Source organism: Hydra vulgaris, chromosome 11 (genome assembly GCF_038396675.1).
Source record: "Hydra vulgaris chromosome 11, alternate assembly HydraT2T_AEP".
NCBI classification, from domain to species: Eukaryota; Metazoa; Cnidaria; class Hydrozoa; order Anthoathecata; family Hydridae; genus Hydra; species Hydra vulgaris.
The window spans coordinates 14863425-14884592 of NC_088930.1; positions in this window are offsets into that span (position 1 = coordinate 14863425).

The following is a 21168-nucleotide window of genomic DNA, read 5'->3' on the forward strand; positions in this document are numbered from 1 at the left end:
TTACAGTTGGTTGGATATAATTCTTAATATAAGTTTTAAATTATGATGAGAAATAAACGTCTATTAATTTTGACAAATCGAAACTTTTTAAAAGAATTCGTCAGCAATTTTTAATGCCTTATTAAAATTTTTATTCTTATTAGTGTCTGATATATAATTTTTTAATTTTTAAGTTTTGTGATATTGCTTTTTTTGTTGATAACAAGTAAAAATTAATAGACGTCCTCCAACAGAGCCTCCCCCATTAAGGGAGAAACCCCCTCTAATTTTAAAATCAATTTTTAGAAAAAAAAATGTGTCAGATCAATAGCATATATAATAAAAATAAGAAAAAAGTATCAAAAAAAAATAAAATGGTAACATGTTGCTATGGAAACCATAAAAATTACCAAAAAACAGCAAAAACAGGTTTCACGCCAGCCAATATTGTGGAGCAAAATAACCCAAGTTGAAATTTTTATGTGGTGTTTATATAGATATAAAATTAGGTATTTTAAAGTCAAAGTCCAATATTCAATAATATGGTACTAAAACAGCATAAACAGCAGGTGTAAAAAAAAACAAAAACTATGCAGCTTAAAACACTCTATACAAGTTAATAAACAACCACTGAAAATTTTAGAAACGACTCTTGAATGGTTGGCGAGCATGGCGTCTTAAATACTTCTTACTGAGAAAAAAACAAATTAATAATTTTTTTATTAAATAACACCAAAAAATGTATAAAAAAGCAATCATTAACCTCATTAAATCTAAAAAACAGTATTTAAAATCCTCCTCGTTCATAAGTTATACCCTCTTTTTCCAAATTACTGTCATTTTTTAAAATTTTTTTTGCTCTATTTAACTGTCGCCTCAACTTATTCTTTTCATTCATTCTATAATTAGATTGTTTTATTCTTTGATTGTTTATTTTATTGGAACCTTTAACCATGAAAGCACCTGGTAACATATTTAATTGTTCAAAAACTAACACTGAAGCTTTCATACCAATATTAAAATTTGCTACCGCATCGTATACACCAAATTTCAAATTATCGAGTGACACATATCTGGTCTTCTGTAATCGGTCCCAAATCATACTGTTGAAAGATTCATTTGCGTTTTGAGCTTTCCCATGTAAACATTTTTTTAGTTCTGAATCTTTGCTAAGATCCTCAAAAATAAGTCTAATTTTCAAAATTATATTCATTGGAAGACCTGGACCCGGTTTGTAAGTGTTGGTTTTATTTGCTTTATCAAAGTTGAACTTGCACCACCTATCGATGCCGGTAGGACAGTGAGTAAAGTCCAAGTTATTTGTTTTGGAAGATGCAACATGAAGTAATGTAGCCAATACGCTTGCCTTCATACCTACTAAGTTTCCAGCATTTTGCCTAATAAATTCACATATTGCAGTTTGTACTTGTCAATAGATCTTAAAAACAAAAACGTTTTGCACCAGTGGTCTCCGTACCGCTTGCAGATCCTTTGTAATTGTTTTTACAAATGTGAAAGTTCCTCCATTGGGCATAGGCTGTAGGGTTTGTTTTTAAAAGATCTTGCTTTATCAAGCTACCTTTGCAGAACCTGCACATTGATAATGCAGAAAAGACACCGTTTAATGATGAAAAGCCTCTTCTCTGCCAAGTACCATCACACGACACACCAATATCAAAAACTTCATCATTAGCAACATGTTTACGCAATTCTGCTACTGCATCAAACATGGTATCTTCAACAACTTTTTGTGTGACAGCACCTATTTTCACAGCTAACTTATCATATTTATTTTGAGTCATTGGTTGTGGCATATTCATTAAAGTGGTGAATATTTTTATACCAGAATGTCCCTGTCCAAGTGCTCGCATTGCGTATACTGTTCTACAATTAATATCATATCCTCTGTTACTTTGTTTTGAAGCATAAAACTCATTTTCATATTTGCAGTTAAAGCACTTGATAAGTGACTTTGAGGCAAGTCCTTTTTTGTCTTGCATTTTTTTGGACAATGACAAGGATGAACACTCGCCACATTGAGGGCATGTTAAAGCACTAAATACATCAGATAATATAGAGCAATCTATAATCCTATATCCAGATATTTTCATTCTTGTAAAAGCTCTGGAACATTCAATTGGCTTTACCTTCTTCGCAAATACAGATGTAGAAAATAAATTTAATCCAGATTCGTTATTTACAGAGTTATTATTGACAGATGTATTATTTGAATCAATCAAAATTGTTACAGAAGGATTATCATTTAAATCCATTTCAATATTTTCTTTGTCAAGACTGTTAAATTTCTTCCCTAACAAACCTCTCCTCCTTTTTTTAATTATTGTTCTTGATTTTATTCTACACGCTTTACCCATTTTCAAAAAAAATTAAAAAAATTGACAACTTTAAAAGCTTCAGAATAAAAGAAAACTGTAATCTGACTGATAAACCAAACTTTTTTTGCTCGCTGGATAAGTAAAGAAGCCAAATCAAACATTTTACTGCAGCTATTTAAAAATACACATAAGTTATTAGGTTTTTTAATGAGGTGCTACACCGTTACTATGGGCGTTGCTATAGTATAAATTTTAAGGTACCTTAAAAAAATGCTAAACTTGAAGGATTTAATTATTAAAATCAGTAAATACACAAATAATTTTGAATTCTGCATACATTAAAATGCATAAATAAAATTTTTTTTTATAAAATTTGGGTAAATTTAGAGGGGTTTCCCCCTTAAGCACTTAAGAGTTTTTAAATTAAAACTCATAAGCAATAAGAGGAGGGAGGGGGGGGGGGGGGTAGGGAGTGGAAATTGGAAAAGGATATTAATTTTAGGCGTCCAACCCCGGCGTTTAATTAAAAATATAAATTCAATTTATAGTTATAAAGTGTTAATCATTAATTCAAAGTCAAGATGAATTATTTTCTGTCTTAATTGAAATAAATAGGCTAAAAATATATATATTAAAAATATATAAAATATAAATAGTAGGAGCGAAACAGACTTAATGCAACCCGTTTTACGGGTCCAGACAGCTAGTTTAAATGATTATTACACTCTTCAAAATGATATTAACCTGGTGGTTCAGAGGTGTAATGAATGGTTGATTAAGGGGAAAGTACGCCAAAAATGTTAAAACTCATGTTCAAACAGTAAAATTGATTTTAAACAATATATAATGTCAAAATTTTATATTTCAGAAAATTTTTTTGAAGTATTTATTTTGTTGCCATGGTAACCAAGAAAATATTGAAAAAATTACCAAAAAACAGTTAATGCCCCGGCTAACTTCTCCGAAGAACTTCATATAATCAAACTGTCATATTGCAACTTCCTTTAACTAATACTTTGAACTGTGATCTGAACCTAAAATATTATGAAAACTATGACAATTAGTTCTTCAGGGGGCAAATATATTGTCGTTTAATGAATTTTGGTCAAAATTAGGCAACTGAAATAGGCGTAGAACGTGTTCTGTCAAGTATTTCATAAAAGTGAAGCTTCAAATCGCAGAAGGTTTAAAATAGAACAATTACTAAAAATTTCATCATTAAACACCAAGCGGTTCCAAAGTTATCTCATCCGGGGCATTGAAAAACCTTATTTTGAGAAAAACGCAAAAACAAAAAAAAAATTTAAATTTTACAAAAAATAAAAAATATAACTAAATTATGTTTAAAATAAAGTTTCAGAATAACCCAGGGGCATATTGACTTCCTTCAAAGTTTTCATATTTGTCCTTTGATGCTTTTGACAACCCTCGTAGAATCTTTCACCGCTTCTTGGATGACTCGAGATTTTTATATCCAGCTAAATAAATACGTTTTCGATTTTGATTATCGCACAAACTTGATGTATATTTCCCAGGTGTCATGTTTAACTGTTTATAAATTAAAAGAGAACATTTTCTCCCAATAATAAAGTTTTCTAAAGTATCGTATGTTCCAAATTTTAACTGTGTTAGGCTGACATACTTTGTTTTTGGGATTCGATCCCAAATCATTGAATTTAGACTTTCGTTTTAATTTTGTGTCTGAACATGCAAACATTTACGTAATAAAGACTCCTCACTTAAATCTGCATATATTGGTTTTAAATATTCTATAATTATAGTGGAAGTCCTGCACCTGGTTTGTATGTTGATTTACCTGTTGCTTTATCTTCCTGATATCTGCACCAACTGTTTTCACCAATGGAGCAGTGAGTGTGCAAGTTATTTTCCTTTGATAAGGCAGCATGAAAAAGTGTAGCATGAATGGATTTCTTCATGCCTTGTAGATTATTTTTATTACTTCTTACCGCAATCCCATAATAATTCTGAAGCTTATCAATAAAACTGTTTGTTAACTTTCCACGGCCAGAGAAGTTTTTCATGTTTTTTTTAATGTTCTTAGACGTGTCCAACTCATTTATGAACATGCCCAACACATTCTAACTTTCCAACTTCAACAGCAGGATAAATAAATTTCACAGCTGGATAACTTTTACTGTCACCATCTCCATAAAATTTAATATACTGCAATCTGTATTCTTTGACTACTAAATTTTAACAAAAAAACAAACAAACACAAAAGTGTGAAAGAATAACCGTCAACTTAACAAGACAACTTTAAAATGTTCAGAGATGGTTCTTTGTTTGATTTTGGTTTGAAGGTTTGCAGTGGTTTTTGATAAAAAGATCGGACAGTATATTATCATGATGTTGTTCCGAGCCAAAAAAAGTAATACTCTGATATAAGCATAATGTTTTAAGGGGTAAACAGATTCTATATGTTGACCAGCCTCGCACCCCTTTTTCATCTATTAGGCTGGCGAAGATGAATTTATAATAAATTGCTTCCAGTTTAGGATGTTGAATGCTAGATCTTCTTGACTCAATCCATGAGTTTTGCTTGTGTCTCTGTTTTTATGACTAGGTAACTCCTTCTATTATCTGCCTGTCAACCATTATCTTGCTTTATAAACTTCATCTTATCTCTTCCAGTAACTTCCAACTCTAATAGTGGTTGCTTGCAGCCTTGTTGAAAGCGAAGATGTTAAAAAAATGTCAGACAAACTTTATCTTTAATAGAGTTAGAGAGTACAAGTGAGATAAAAACCCATTGAACAGTATTATCAAAAAGAATTTTTTACTTAGCTCTATTGACTAAAATTTAGATATTCGAAACGAAGTTTGCAACAATCTTGTTAAATCAATGCAAAAAAGATGTTGCTTGCAAAAAAGCCCGAGGGGGATATTTTAAATACTAGTTTAGATGTTATTTTTACTGCATTAATTTTCATATATCGCAGTTTTTTTATTGATATTTTTATAATTATGTTCGATAACGTTTTTATATACAGTTTTACATTTTATTATATCATCCAAGATGCAAGATTTGTTTAAAATTTTTCTCCCAAATTAAAAAAAATTGTTCAATATTTTCTTTAGTAGGCACTTCACGTGACAAATTCCGTATACAAAATTTGCGAAGTTTTTTTTATATATAAAGAAGACTTTTTCAGATTAAATTTAGACCAATTTTTAAAATCTATTATGCCATAGTAAAACCTTTTACGAAAAGTAAAATGATTAATTTTTCATAAATAATCTCCTAGAATTTTCAATATCAGTTAATCTGGCTGTAGGAGCAGTTTTAATTAATTTATTGTAATTATTTTAGCTTAAAGTTATTTTATTTGCGTTCTAGCATCCTTTAAAATAATATATAGGGGAAAGGCGCCTATGATGGCATAGCGCCTATGATGACACACCGGTCATATTTCCATTAAAATTGGTTTTGGTAAAAAAAACGATTAGACCTACATGATTATACTGACTTTACATTAGTTTTAGTGAAAAAACGTCTCTTGTGCACAAGTATTGTTTTTATAATCAACAAAAATCGATTTTGGGATGTGCTGTTGTAGTTTTATTTCCTTGATATATTTAAGATTGTGATTTTACTATTAACTGTACAGAAATAAAATTTTCATGCATTTTATATTCAAGTTTAGTGCATTTAGTGGAATAGTTACTTTAATTTTATCTTTTGAACAAAGCAGACACAGCTTGTTTTAATGAAAATGATGACTTTTACCCATGATGGCATATTGACGAGTTGGGGGTGTTGAAATATTGACGAGTTGGGAAAACCTTTTTTTTTTATAAGAAAAACTTTTTTTAAGTACATTTAAAAGAAAGCGATGCTCCAAAATTTTTTTTTGGTCCAAAAAATGCGAAAAACGCAATACATCCTATGCGCATGCGCAAAATTTTCAAATGCTGGTGTGTAGCAAGAAATGGTAAATTAGGATGGTTTCGAGTAATTTCTGGCTTTTCTAAGGGAAGACTCTAAGGTTAAATGAAATCATTAAGTTACCCTCGATCCTAACTAGCCCCATCCTCCCCTATGCCATCATAGGAGCAGTAGTTGCCTATGATGGCGTACTTGTGCTTTTTTTTACAATAAGAATAACTTATAAAAAAGATAAAACTGATGAAAACTCCCAGGGTAATTATTGTTCTAGATGTAACAAGGAATGTATCCATATCAAAACTTTTATTATTGGTCTTCAGGATACTGAATAATGAAGCTTCAAAGTTAAGTATGCCATCATAGGCGCCTTTCCCCTAACTATTATTCTTTGTTTTTATCTTTTTTTTGGTTTTGGTTTTGTGATGAATAAGTTGGTCTAAAATAACTTTTAAAAAACTAAGTTTTTGCTAATATTCGGGTATTCAGCTTAACTTTTAGATTTAAGTTAAAACCTGCTAAATCCCGTCCTCTTTTTCCTTTGAGTCCGTATTAACACTGTTTCAAAAATTATTTCGGTAACTAATTTGCAAAAACAATATAATAATTTAATTGTATGATACAGTATTTGTATAAAATTAGCCTTATCATAATGAATAATAAAGAATTATATGATTGGTATCTATGCTTGAGTGATAAATCTTTGAAAATGGTGTGCTCGAATTTCAGAAGCCGATTCTCTAATTTGTTTTCATAAACTGAAAATAATTTGAGCTTGTACAACACAATTAAAATTGTTGTAGATAAATTTAAATCGTTTAAAAAAACAAAAAAAAAAAAGATATATATAAAGTCTTTAAAGCGCCTATTTCAGAAACTAGTTGTGAATTATGCATATCAAGTGAAAAAAATAAAACGAAGGGTAAAAAAAGAAAATTGAACCAGCAAACCTCGAAAAACTGTTTAAAAAAATTGAAATTTGCTTCATCTGGTTGTATAAATAAGTTCAAATATGCTAATGTTCGTATTAGTAATATGAAAAGAAAATTTACATCTAACGACCCTAGAAGGACATATAAAAGCAAAGATTCATCAATTAAAAAAGAAACAAAATAAGGGAATAAAAGAATTAAAAGATTTTTATAATAAAGTTATTAAAAATTTTAATAAAAGAGTTAAACTTTTGTTAGTTAAGCTTGAAAAAAAGTGACAATAAAGTTACACTCCTTTATGAGAAAAAAAGAATTACATGCAAAAAATTGTATCTAAACAAGAAGTTTAGCATGGTAGTAAATAAACATGAAAATTTGTCTTCTAATAGTTTAAATAATTCTGAAAAGGATACCGACTCTCCTAACACTAGAGTATTAAGCAAAAAAAAATAAAGATTTTAATTTAAGTTCTCTTCTCCATGATTGCAGAATAATAACATTTCAAAACGGAAGGTATTCTAATGATATAAGAGAAGTTATTATGGATATTATGGAGAACATTTTCAAAATTTCCAAGTTACTACCACAAATGTACTTTATCTTTTGGATTATGTGAAATGGCTGGCAGTGATGCAGATAGTACTATTAATGTGTTAACCAAAACATTAGATGATATATGTGACATTTTAGAAAGTAGCATCAAGGAAAACAATTTTTCTAACCTTGTATTTTCTTTTAAAACTACCATGTCTGATCTTGGGCCAGTTAATCCACTGTGTAATTTAAAGCTTAAAGATATGAAGAAAAAGTTACTGCCTAAAGCTATAAAGAACTGGAAAGGTTTAAAAGCAAGCAAGCATATTTCATTGAAATGTCTAATTTTTTTTTGTAAATTGCATTGTAAGTTGCTGGGTATTTTAATGCATTTCTTGCTGGTAAAGGACAAAGTAAGTGTATGCTTGCACCCTTTGTTGGTAACAGATTTAATATATTATATTATAATGCTGCAGCTTTGTATTTTCATTCAAAATATATTTTAGAGTTTCTTCAAAATTGGCCAAATCAAAATAATCTTTTACTTGCAGTTAAAGAAGATATTAGCAACAAATTATATTTAGCAGAAGTGCGGGATCTTGGAATAGTTGATAAAATAATTACAGGTCCACTTTGGCTGATAATTGAATCACAAAAGAGTATTCTTGATATGAATCCATTTTTGTTAACCCTAAAAATGAAACTTTCAGATTTGTGTAAAAATGCATCATCGATTATGATCTCGAAAACACCTATATTCAGTCCAAGTGATGTTAATATTCATAAAGATATTTTGTATGATAAATTATTTGAAGAGACTAATGATACTGATTTAAAAATTTTAACACAGCAGACATTAGACGTAATTTGTCATTCTTTGTTAGTTGTTCTGGAAAGACAACCTGCTGATCAACTTCCTGGAGGTAAATATTGGCATCCTTCTGATAATATAAGAAAGGCTGCAGAGAATGTTCCAACAACAAACAAAGCGTCAGAAAGTGGCTTTGCAGTATTGGATCTTTTAATTCGTACAAAGCCAAATGCCAAAATACAAACTATACAAGCTTATACTATGTGGTATAAAAACAAAACATTAGACTGGTTGGATAAAAAGACTTTAGATGATCGTGATTCATTGCTTAAAAAAGCTTCAACAAACTTTAATAAAATGAAAGATAAATACAAACAACGTCATTTAGAAATAAAGTTTGAAATGAGTGAAAAGTTGTCTGAAAAGCATAAAGCTAAAAAAACAGCTGAAGATAAATCTTCTTAAAAATAGCTAAATCGGTTAATGAGTTGTTAAAATTGAGGACGAAGGTGTGGTTGACCTCAAGAGAAGCAGATGATGAATATGTTTTGTTAGTTGACACATTTAAAAGCAAAAAAATATTAAGAGCACAGTTGGATTTTTATAGGTATGTTACGGAAGTTAAATGTGAACCTAAATATTTTTCCAAAACTAAAATGCATGGTAGTAAGCGAATAGACTTAACAAACTATGAGTTGTTCAGTAATTTACAATCAGTTATTAGAACAAGGACTTTTCCAGAGCCCATTGAGAGAAGAGTTATTCTTATTGAAAGAAAAGAACGAGATGTTTTGATTGCAAAACAGAAAGAAGAGTTAAGTGAAAAATTAAAGAATGCAAGACTGTCTCAATTAGCAATTCAACAAAAAACAAACACCTTGGCTGTCATTCTAAATGATGTTAATTATCTTGTTGGGAAATTTATTCAACATAAAATAATGAAAATCAACACTAAAAAATACTTTTGGTGTACAGGTGAAGTTCTTCGAGTAAACAAGTCAACTCCTAACTTAAAAAAAACTTTGTTTGATGTGGTCTATGAGACTAAGGAAAATCAAGTATGGACTTTTCCATTGCTTGTTGACCTTGAAAAAGGAAAGGTTATAGTTTTGTAAAAAGCCTATTTTACAATTTATTTGAAATAATAACAAGTTATATATATTATTAGTAATATATTACATATATTATAAATTACATTAGAAATATATTACATATATTATAAATTATATAATATTATTATAAATTAGTCGTATATATTAATCTATAATATTTATATCTATAACGTTTATAGTTGTTACAACGTATCGTATATAGTTATTATATATCATTAGTAATATTATATTACAAATATATAATAAATTATATAATATTATTATAAATTAGTCGTATATATTAATCTATAATATTTATATCTATAACGTTTATAGTTGTTACAACGTATCGTATATAGTTATTATACATCATTAGTAATATTATAAATTATTCGTATATATTAATCTATATTATTTATATTGTTCAAATATATATATGTATATATATACTTCTATATACATATATATATATATATATATATATATATATATATATATATATATATATATATATATATATATATCATATATGTATAGATATATATCGTTTATATTGATCTATGATATTTATAATATCGTATCTATAATATTTAAGAAAATTTAAAATTGGGCAACCTTGTGTTTTAATTTTTCACAATTTAATTTTGTAATAGAGTTATGACTATATTAATATGTAATGTGTCTATAACCATATTAATGTATATATATTTTTCTTCTATATATATTTTTTCTAAAGATTAGTTGTAAACTCAAAGTTGTTTTATTTGTATATTGTTTAATGATAACAGATCAGGGTTGCCAGATATTTCGCGATATGCGGTAGCCAGAAATATATAATTAAGTAGCCAGAAATGGCCAAAAGTGGCCAAAAAGTAGCCAAATTTTCCGCGATGGCATTGGTTTAATTTTGAAAATGTAAATTTTATTGGTTATAATACGACAATCGGATAAATTTGAACCAATGATAATTTAGATCATATCAACATACCGTAAAAACTGTCGTTATATATATATATATATATATATATATATATATATATATATATATATATATATATATATATATATATTTACATAACCGTAGTTATAAAAATTAAATGAAATATAAAAGCAAGTTAAGTTAACTAGTTAAATAAATAAAAACTTCTTTTTATGGAGAATAGTAAATTCTAAACTATTTAATAGTAAACAATTATTATTATATATTTTTATCAAAATGTTAAATCTTAAAAAAAAAATCAAAGTTTTTACTTAATTTAATATGTATCCTCTTTATAAAAATCATTAAAAAAAAATCCTCATATTATAGTAACACATATTTACCATTTTAGACGAAAGAAAACAATGCATTGAGAGTTTATTATCTTTTGTTCCATTTTATAAGGGTTTTTTATATAACTTGAATAGCCCCCAGAAATATAGTAAAGTTTATTTGAAAGAGTTTTCTAAACAAATGTTTTAAATTAACATACTAAATAAAACTTTTGTTTTGATTTTGGTCGACATAATTATACAATATTAGACCAAGCTTTGTTATTACTCTGACTATTTTTATATAGATTTCTTCATTATTATATTGATTTTGGGTAAACATATTCATTAAGAGAAATAAAACCATTAACTAATTTTTTTTTAAAAAGTTTTCAATTACACAATCGTCCTATATATCAACTTCAAAGTCATCAATATTTTCTGAAAATGAAGAGTCTCCAATATCAGGTTTATACACTATATCTGAACTAAAATTAGTCAACATTTTTTTTGATATTATAAAATCTTGACAACACTTTCCTGATAAAATTAGTTCCGATCTTATTCTTACTACTGCATCTAACATATTTAGTGAAATTCTATTTCTGGCTTTTGTTTTAGTGGCAGATGCAAGAGAGAATATCCTCTCAACAACAGCATTGCTAACAGGTGTTATCAAACAAGTTAAGGCATAGTTTGCAAGGTTTTTAAAAGTGTTATGATGGAGTACACCTAGCCAAAACTGCTCAGTATCAGTTGGAAAACCACCTATTTTAAATGGTTTTTCTTCTTTTCAATCTACATATATAATTTTTCGATACTGTTCTTCTATTAAGCCCAAGTCATCTTTCAATAAATGTAAAAATGGGAGTTCAGAAACATCGGGTCTTGATTCTTTACTTAAAATAATGTCTGGATTCAAGTTCGATAAATTTTTAAATGTCTCCATTGATGATGGTGCACTTAATTAGCTCATTAAGACGTGAAAATTACATCGATTTGTTTAATGTAGGCTTGCACTTTTCCACGAGCAAGCCACCTTGTAAAGGAAGATTTTTCAAATGGAAGAGGGGCATATCGAGCTGTCTCAGATTCCGTAGAAGCATTTATTACATTAAACAAATCGATGTAATTTTTACGTCTTAATGAGCTATTACGAAACCAATGGGGTATTTCTGATAATAAAAATGCAATATTAGAAGGCAATTTAGACTGCGCTTTCAATGCACAATGCTAATTAATGACAGATGCACTTAAACTGAACACAGTTAGGTGAAACACCTTTAATTCTTGTCCAAACAGAATTATTACATCCTGTCATGTTTGATGCGCCATCTGTAGCAAATCCAATACAATTAGCAAGACTCTGACCATATTTTTTAATTTCTTCATCAAGCAAGTGAAATGTATTTTTTCCTGTAGTCTCATGGACTAGAATTTCGTCACAATTTCATTTTTTAAAACACTAAAAAAACGAACTAAAATGCACAAATGTTTGTTTGCTGAAATGTCAGTAGGCTCATCTGTTATTAAGGCATATTTTTTGTTTTTAAAGTCTTTAACAACATCATCTCTCAATGAAGGAGAAATAACATTTTTTATCAATCCCACACATTTAGTTCTATGGATTTTTACATGTTCAAGTAAACTTCCACGTCCATAAACAACAAAAACTTCATTTAAGTGATCAACAGTACGCACAGCACAGTGGCAAGTCATAGTTAACGGGTAAAAATATATGAAATCATCCAAAAAAAATAATTTTCGACACCCTTACGTCTCAGAACTTGTTTATTATTACACCACTTGCAGTCCATATCAAAAAAATAATAACTGCGAAAATTTTAGTTAAAAATACCAATGGGTTCCAGAGATATCGTCACTTGAAATAATGCTGACTCAGAATTTTAGTGATTTTCTGAAGCGACTACAAAGCAACTTTGACATACAGTATCTTCATAATGGCTTGGGGAAGTTTCCTAAAATTTGGTACTCTAATAGATTTTAACTTGAGGAATCCAAAAAAAGCACCCTCAAGACTCGATTATCTCAAGAAATGCCTCATTTGTCCAATTTTGTTCAAAATTATTGACTTGTAAATTAGTGATTTTTGGAGGTAAAATAAAGACTGTGGCCCAAAATCCCGAGTAAAAATTTTAATTGTATATCATTATTTCATCTTAGGTCTACTGAAAAAAATTAGATTCATCAATTGTCTCTCTAATACATGATCAAAATTTGCATTTAAAAATGGTGTCTTTTTAGAAAAATTTAAATTTTGTAACAAAAGCAATTGAAATATTTTGTAAAACATTTATTTGAATAAAACATCAAATAGTGTTATTTATTGACTAGTTTAGGATATTTATAGTCATGGGCCAAGGAAGACGCCCTCCCCTCCCACGGAAGGCCCCCACGCCGCTCCCCATCTCCCTAGATTTTTTTTAATTTTTTTTTTTACATAAAATGAATAAATAATAGTTGATTGTTAAAATACATTTTAAGAACATATTTTTTCAGTTTAAGTTTGAGAAACAGTTTATTTGCGTTACTTCAAATCGATAAATACTTACCTCTTATTTCAAAGATCTTTTTACGATTTTAGGTCATAAATTTTAAAACCAAAGATATTAAAACGTTTTTAAAACATTTTGACAATCAATATCTTTATGTAGTTTTAGACTAATATAGTCATTGACATAATAAGATGGGAGTGATTTGTGATTTATTTAAACCCCCACCCCTCCTTCTCAGCCTACAATTCAAGAATTTGAAAAAAATAAAAGACATTTTAAATGCAAAATAAGTAAATAAAATAAAAACAAAATTAATTTAAACATAATTAATTTTTTTTGTAACCAACAGTTTATATTCTTCAAATCTAAATCAGATATGTTGTATGTTCGACCTGTATTGTTCGCGGTGTAGAAATTAGGCATATAACTTCAGAATTGAGCATCCAACACTCATCAGTTCTCATTGGCCAAAAGAAGTTTTTACCTGGTCCATGTGGATGCATGAATCTGACTTTTATATCAAGCTCACTTACATCTTCAGCAATCCCTACCCACCAAAATCCATCATAAAAACATGCAATATAATCCATTTTTTTAATATTTAATGAAATATCTACATAATGTTTGCTTTTTGGAATGATATCAAATATTTCAGTGCATGCATCAGTACTTACTTTTTTATAACTTATAGTGTTTGGAGCAATTGGAATAAAATGATGATTCATCCTTGTGCCAGGAACTGTTCTTCCACCTAAATATCTTTTTTCTAATTGTGCTCGTGTTTGATCAATTTCTTCTTTTAAAAATAACTTAAAATAAATTCCATTTATCTTGGCTTTACAAAAGGTGTACATTAAATTAACATCTAAAATCTGCCCAGTAGTTATTTGTTTTAGACTTTCTTGACATACTACTCTTTTAACAGTCCCACCAATACCATCACAGGGGGATTTACCATGACTGGTAGCAAAAAATACCCATTCAGCATTTAAATCAAAGTCTTTATTGTGATGACAAAGATTGATAAAATTTTTAAAATTTTTAAATTGTGCTGCACAATCATCGGAAAAGTATTTCACACTTGACACATCAGGTAGATTTTCTTTGATATATCTAGTTATATCTTCCTGAGTCTTGTAAATAAATCCTGTGTCATGATCAACATCTTCTGAAAGGTAACAAAAAGATTTATGTTTGAGAAGTTTGTTCTCTATAAAATAAAGTACAATTGTTTAAAGTGAGCATTGACTTTTGCTCCAGTGATAACTTTGAACCTCATCCTGAACAACATATTGATAGTTTTCAGCAAAATCTCCTAAAATTAAGCATTCGTTTTGGTTAAGATTTTCTTTACAGTTTTTCAAGTATCTACTTTGTGTTTTTGCAATATATGAATGAGTAGTAAGGTTGTAAATGCTGTCACATAATAAATCATTAAACTCATCTAGTGGCAATGACTGTGAAAGTAGTGTACGATTGGTACTCTGCCATTGCTTAAATACTACATCTTCTTCATGCTCATGGTCCATAAACTCCTGCACTAAAAAACTTTTTAACGCTTCAATACCAGGGCATTGGTTACATCGATGCAACATACATTCTGCATTTTCAAAAGAGCAAACAATCAATGCCATGAAATCTTTATAACTTTTATTCCACCTAATGGCATCAATGAGAAATTTTGTATTTTGGTGAAGTATGCAAACACATACATTGTGGGTACCTGACGCATTAGTTGTAATACACCATGTAGGTTTAAGAGTACAAAATTTTGACAAACTGACTTAGACGTTAGGGTAGTCTTTTTTAAATGCAACATGTAATTCATTAAGATTGAGTAGCAATAATCTTTTTTGAACATGTTGGTTTTTCTTAATACTTACATAATCTTTTTTTCCTGGCATAATTCTTGAAAATTCATCACTTTGATAAAAGTTAATCACTAAATTAACTGTTTCTGGTGAAAGTGGGTTTCCAGTTTTTTTACCGGGTAATGATAGAATTCCATTCTCATTTTTAACTTTTCTTGCTGTTCGAACAAGATACTCAGACACTTCAAAGTAGCTTGATATCTTTTTACGTGTCCATGATTTTGGTGCGAGTGTTAACATATGCACCTTATGGCAATAAGAGTCAGTCTATGAAATTTTATTTTTTATTTCATACATTAAAATGTCTAGATCATGGTCATTGTTAATGTTGTTGTTTAAAATGGGGCTTTTTATTTCTGTTGTTAAAAAAGTTTCTTTAATATTATATGCTAATGAGACCATTTTTGCAACTCTGTCAATAGTGTTCTCAAACTTTTGTTTTGCTACAGGCAATTTGCTGTGTTTTGAAAGACTTTTTAGTTTGACTGGTGAAATTCCAAGCAATTCTATAGTGGTATCTAACTTAATTTTTTTCTCACTTTTGGATTCCCATTCCTCCTGTAAATTTAAATCTTCATCAGTTTCTATTGCTTTTTTGTAACATTTACTGCAGAATTTCCAACCTGGGGTTACATAAACATTATTTTTTTGCAAATAGTTTGCCATGTCTATGGAAATCTTTATATTACCTAAAAAACAAATTTAGATTTACGTGGTTAAAATAACTGAAATTATCAAACATTTTATAAATAAATTGTTTTCTTTTAATTTCCATATCAATTCTGTTGTAAATAAGGTAAGATTACCTTTTATAGCAATTTTTTTACTTTCCTTGTGTGTTCCAAAAGGATTGCAACACTTTGTAATTTTTCTCTCAAAATATTTTCCATAGAATCGCTCATGATAACAACATATAACTCTTATTGAACTATAAATTTTTCCTTTAAATTTGCTCGCCATATTATTTCTTCTTGTTTTTCACAAGGAAGATCTTTAAATTGAACAAAACCTTGTTTTCTTGAAAATCCAGTTTTGTGGCAATGAATGTTAAGACTTTTTCCAATGTCACATTTCTCCATATTAATTATTTTTATTATTTATTACCTAACAAAATAGTATAAAAACTATAAAATTAAGTAAATACCTTTAAAAAGAACAAAACAAAACTTATGTTTGTTTTTTATATAAAAGGAGGTTTTAAGTCACCAATTTGAAATAATGAAATTTTCTTTTTTTCCAAAATTAAAATTAAATTGTATGTTTTTACATTATTTATTCATTTTATGAAAAAAAAAAAAAAATCTAGGGAGATTGGGGGATTGGCGTAGGGGCCTCCCGTGGGAGGGGAGGGTATCTCCCTTGGCCCATGACTATAAATGTCCTAAACTAGTCAATAAATTACACTATTTGATGTTTTATTCAAATAAATGTTTTAAAAAATATTTTAATTGCTTTTGTTACGAAATTTAAATTTTTCTAAAAAGACACCATTTTTAAATGCAAATTTTGATCACGTATTAGAGAGACAATTGATGAATCTAATAAATACAATTAAACTTTTTACTCGGGATTTCGGGCCACAGTCTTCATTTTACCTCTAAAAATCACTAATTTACAAGTCAATAATTTTGAACAAAATTGGATAAATGAGGCATTTCTTGAGATAATCGTCGAGTCTTAAGAGTGCTATTTTTGGATTTCTCAAGTTAAAATCTATTAGAGTACCAAATTTTACGAAATTTTCCCAAGCCATTATGAAGATACTGTATGTCAAAGTTGCTTTGTAGTCACTTCAGAAAATCACTAAAATGCTGAGTCAGCATTATTTCAAGTGACGATATCTCTGGAACCCATTGGTATTTTTAACTAAAATTTTCTAAAATGAAATTCTCAATTAATGGAGTACTTTGTTTGTGTTTCAAAGATTTGTTATGTTTGACAAGATTGGTCATTTTGGGCTTAATAATGCAGTGACACCATTTCCAATATGCTCTATGGGTACCATCTTCAACCATTTGAAGTTATGAAAACTTTTGCTCCCATATCTTTTTATATTGGCGATTAACATCATAAGAAGTCTTCCATTTTTCTGAAGACATACTGATAAATTTTTTTAGATTCTAAAAATGAATAAAATGAAACTGTTGTTCTTGCTTTGTTTTTTAATAGAATTTTTATGAAAAGTTAAAAAAAAAATTATAACTATAACATTGTAAAAGTTTAAAAATAACATTATTTTACACTTAATAAAATAAAAATCTTAGTAAGCCAATTAAGAAATAAAATAGAAATATAATAAAAAACCAAATATAGCTAAATTGCCGTTTAGCCGATTATTTTTTGCGGTGGCCAGATTGACGGATTTGGCCACCAAGTGGCCTATCTGGCAACCCTGTAACAGGGTTTACTGTAACCCTGTAAGTTATAGATAATTGCCTAAAGTCGTTGCGTAAAATTTTTACGCAGTTATGATGGTAAAAAAAATGTAAAAAAAAAAACTAAAAAAAAAAAACGCATTTTTTTGTCTAAAAAAATGCCAAATTAGGTAATATAAAAATGCAACTTTCTTGACAACCAGAAGTGCTACAAAATTGGTTAAACCCATTTTAAAACAAGATTAACATTTTGAATGCAATAAAATTAAAATTAACATTTTAGCTTAATTATATTACGAGATCATAAAATGGACTGAAGTGCCTAATATAATATCTTAACTTCTTTGTTGACATTAAACACTATTAATAATCGAAGCTAAGTTATATAAGCTAAGTTATAAGAATTTCTTTGAATTTATTACTTAAATTGATTTTCTAAATAAAAATAATATTATTTTAGATTAAAATAAAATCATCAAACTGTAAACAACATCACGAAATGGTAGTAATTTAGTCAATTATATAAATAGCTTGTTGTCCCGATATGCCCCACAAAGTCATTTTGTGGGGCATATCATTTACTGAAAATAATACTATTCAAAAAGTTCAATTCCAAATATTTTTTTATGACTAGATTCTAAAAGATTACATATTTACATTGAGCATTGAGCAGAGCGCACGTGTAAACGAAGAAAGTTAGAGATATTTTATTATATTTGACTTTTATATTTTTTTGATTATTGTTATGGAGAATGAAAAGGTAATTACTATGGGAATGCTAAGGGAATTAATGTCAATTCAATCTGACACAATTTTAAAGTGCTTTAAAGAAACTTTCAGAAGCTTCCAAGAAAAAATTGATAGCTTAGAAAGAGATGTTGAAGACCTTAAACGTGGCCTAAATTTTAACGGTGATCAACTTGAGACAAAAATAAGCAAAGTTGACAAAAAAATGGACGAAATTAAAACTTCGTTAATCGGAATCAAATCTTTTCAAGGAAAATTAGTCAGCGAATCCACCGAGAATAAAAGGAAAACAGTTGACTTGGAAGATCGAAATCGCCGAAACAATTTGCGAATTGTGGGTGTTGAAGAGAGACCCAATGAGACAAGCGAGGAAGTTTTAAAAAAATTGAAAACGCTTATTAAAGAGGATCTTCAAATAAATGAACCAATAATGATAGAAAGAGCCCATCGGGTTGGAAAATTTGAAAACAAACCTAGGACAATTATTTGCAAATTATTAAACTGGCAGGAAAAAGAAAACGTTCTGGCTAGGGCAAGAAATCTTAAGGGGAAAAATATTTTTATTAATGAAGACTTTAGTGAAGAAACTATGAGAATCCGCAAAGAATTATTTGCACAAGCAAAAATCCATCGAAGTCAGGGAAAATATGCGAAGGTAGTATACAACCACCTGATCGTAAGAGAAATGCCGAGTATAAGCAATGCGACGTCAAACAAAGATAAGTGAAAACAAATTTATTTTTATTGTTTTTATTTTTATATTACTTATTGACTTGATTAAAAATTATTAAACGATCTAATAAGAAATGAGTTTAACTAACAAGAATAATATAACAATTAATATTGAAAACTTAGAGTCTCCAGTTTTAAACTTTTTAAGAGCTAACAAAAATGAATATAGTTTTTTGACTGAAATAAATATTAGTTGTCTCGACAACTCATACTATAAACCTGATGGGTTTAATAGAGAAAAAAACAATAAAGATTTTAGTATCCTAAGTATAAACATAAGATCAATGAATAAAAACTTTGAGGCTTTTAAACATTTTTATTACTCTATAAACTATCTTTTTGATGTTATATGTATCTCAGAAACTTGGGAAGATGCAAAAATGCCTTTGTCAGAAAATTCTTTGTACAATTTATCATCATACAAAATAATAAGTCAACCACGTGTTGGAAGCATGGGAGGCGGCGTTGCAATCTATATTCTTGACAAGTTTGTATTTAAAGCAAAAAAAACATTTTGTAAAGCAAACAAACATATTGAAACTTTGTGTATTGAAATTCTAAATAAAACTGGTAAGCCTTTTTTAATCTCCTCGCTTTATCGACCACCATGCGGTAAGCAAATTAACTTTCAAAATAGCCTTAGAGCAATTATATCGCAAATGAGCATTCAGAATAAGCATATTTTTTTCGCTGGTGATTTAAACTTGGATGCTATGTGTTATGAAAAGTTTTTAAATACAAAAAACTTTTTTAATTTACTACTTGAATTTAACATTATATCTACCATTTTTAAGCCAACGCGTATTACAAAAACTACTTCGTCCTCAATTGATAATATTTTAACTAATAATTTTTTAGATACTTATTTCGAATCTGGCATTTTTATTTCAGATTTCTCTGATCATTTTCCTATCTATCACATTGCGCACGGAGTTTCATGTAACGACGGCAATAAAAAAGTATTTGTTACTAAAAGAAATCTTTGTATTAAAAGCCTAGATAAACTTAAAAAGAAGTTGTACGAAGAGCGATGGGAAGATGTCTATTCCTCAGCAGACCCCAATAGCGCGTTCGACAATTTTTTGAATACTTTTCAAAATGTTTATGACTATGTCTGCCCAAAATTAACCACTGAAATAAAAAATAAACAACTTAAAAACCCATGGATGACAAATAATTTGATAAAATCATCAAAAAGAAAACAAAAGCTTTATATAAAATTTCTAAAATCTAAAAAGGAAATTGACGAAAATGCGTACAAATCATATAAAAAGTTTTATCAAAATAACTTAAAACAAGCTAAAATAAAGTACTATTCTAATCAGCTGGATAAAAACAAGTTTGATATCAAGAAAACTTGGTCTATTATAAATGAAGTAACTGGAAGAGAGAAAAAGAAACTCTCTTGCTTACCAAAACAAGTAATTATTAACAACAAAACTATAACAAGTGAAAAAAATATATGTCAAGAATTTAACAAATATTTTGTTAATGTAGGCGCCTCTCTTGCATCTAATATTGTTCAGTCGACTAAAATGTTTGATGAATACTTGGGAGATAAACCCGCGACTAGCATATCTAATGAAAAAATAAATAAACGCGAGTTTAACAAAGCACTATTTGAACTAAAGCGTAACAAGTTTGAGAATAGTATATTTCCTGATAAATTAAAATTAGCTAAAATTCACCCAGTTTTTAAAAATGGTGATTGTTCTTCTGTTTCCAATTACCGCCCTATATCACTACTCCCTGTTTTTTCAAAAATATTTGAAAGGGTAATTTTTAATAGAATTTATGATTACTTGACATTAAATACGCTTTTATACAAAAATCAATTTGGATTTCAGAGATACTGCTCTACTGAACACGCTATTATTGAACTTTCTAATAAAATATCTATGTGCTTCGATAAAGGGGAACAAGTACTTGGAGTATTTATCGATCTCTCTAAGGCATTCGATACCGTTGATCACGGAATTTTGCTTTCAAAGTTAAAGCATTACGGCATTAAAGGCCTAACATATAAGTGGGTTAAAAGTTATCTTTTTAATAGAAAACAGTTTGTTGTCCTGGAGGAGTCAGGAGCTCT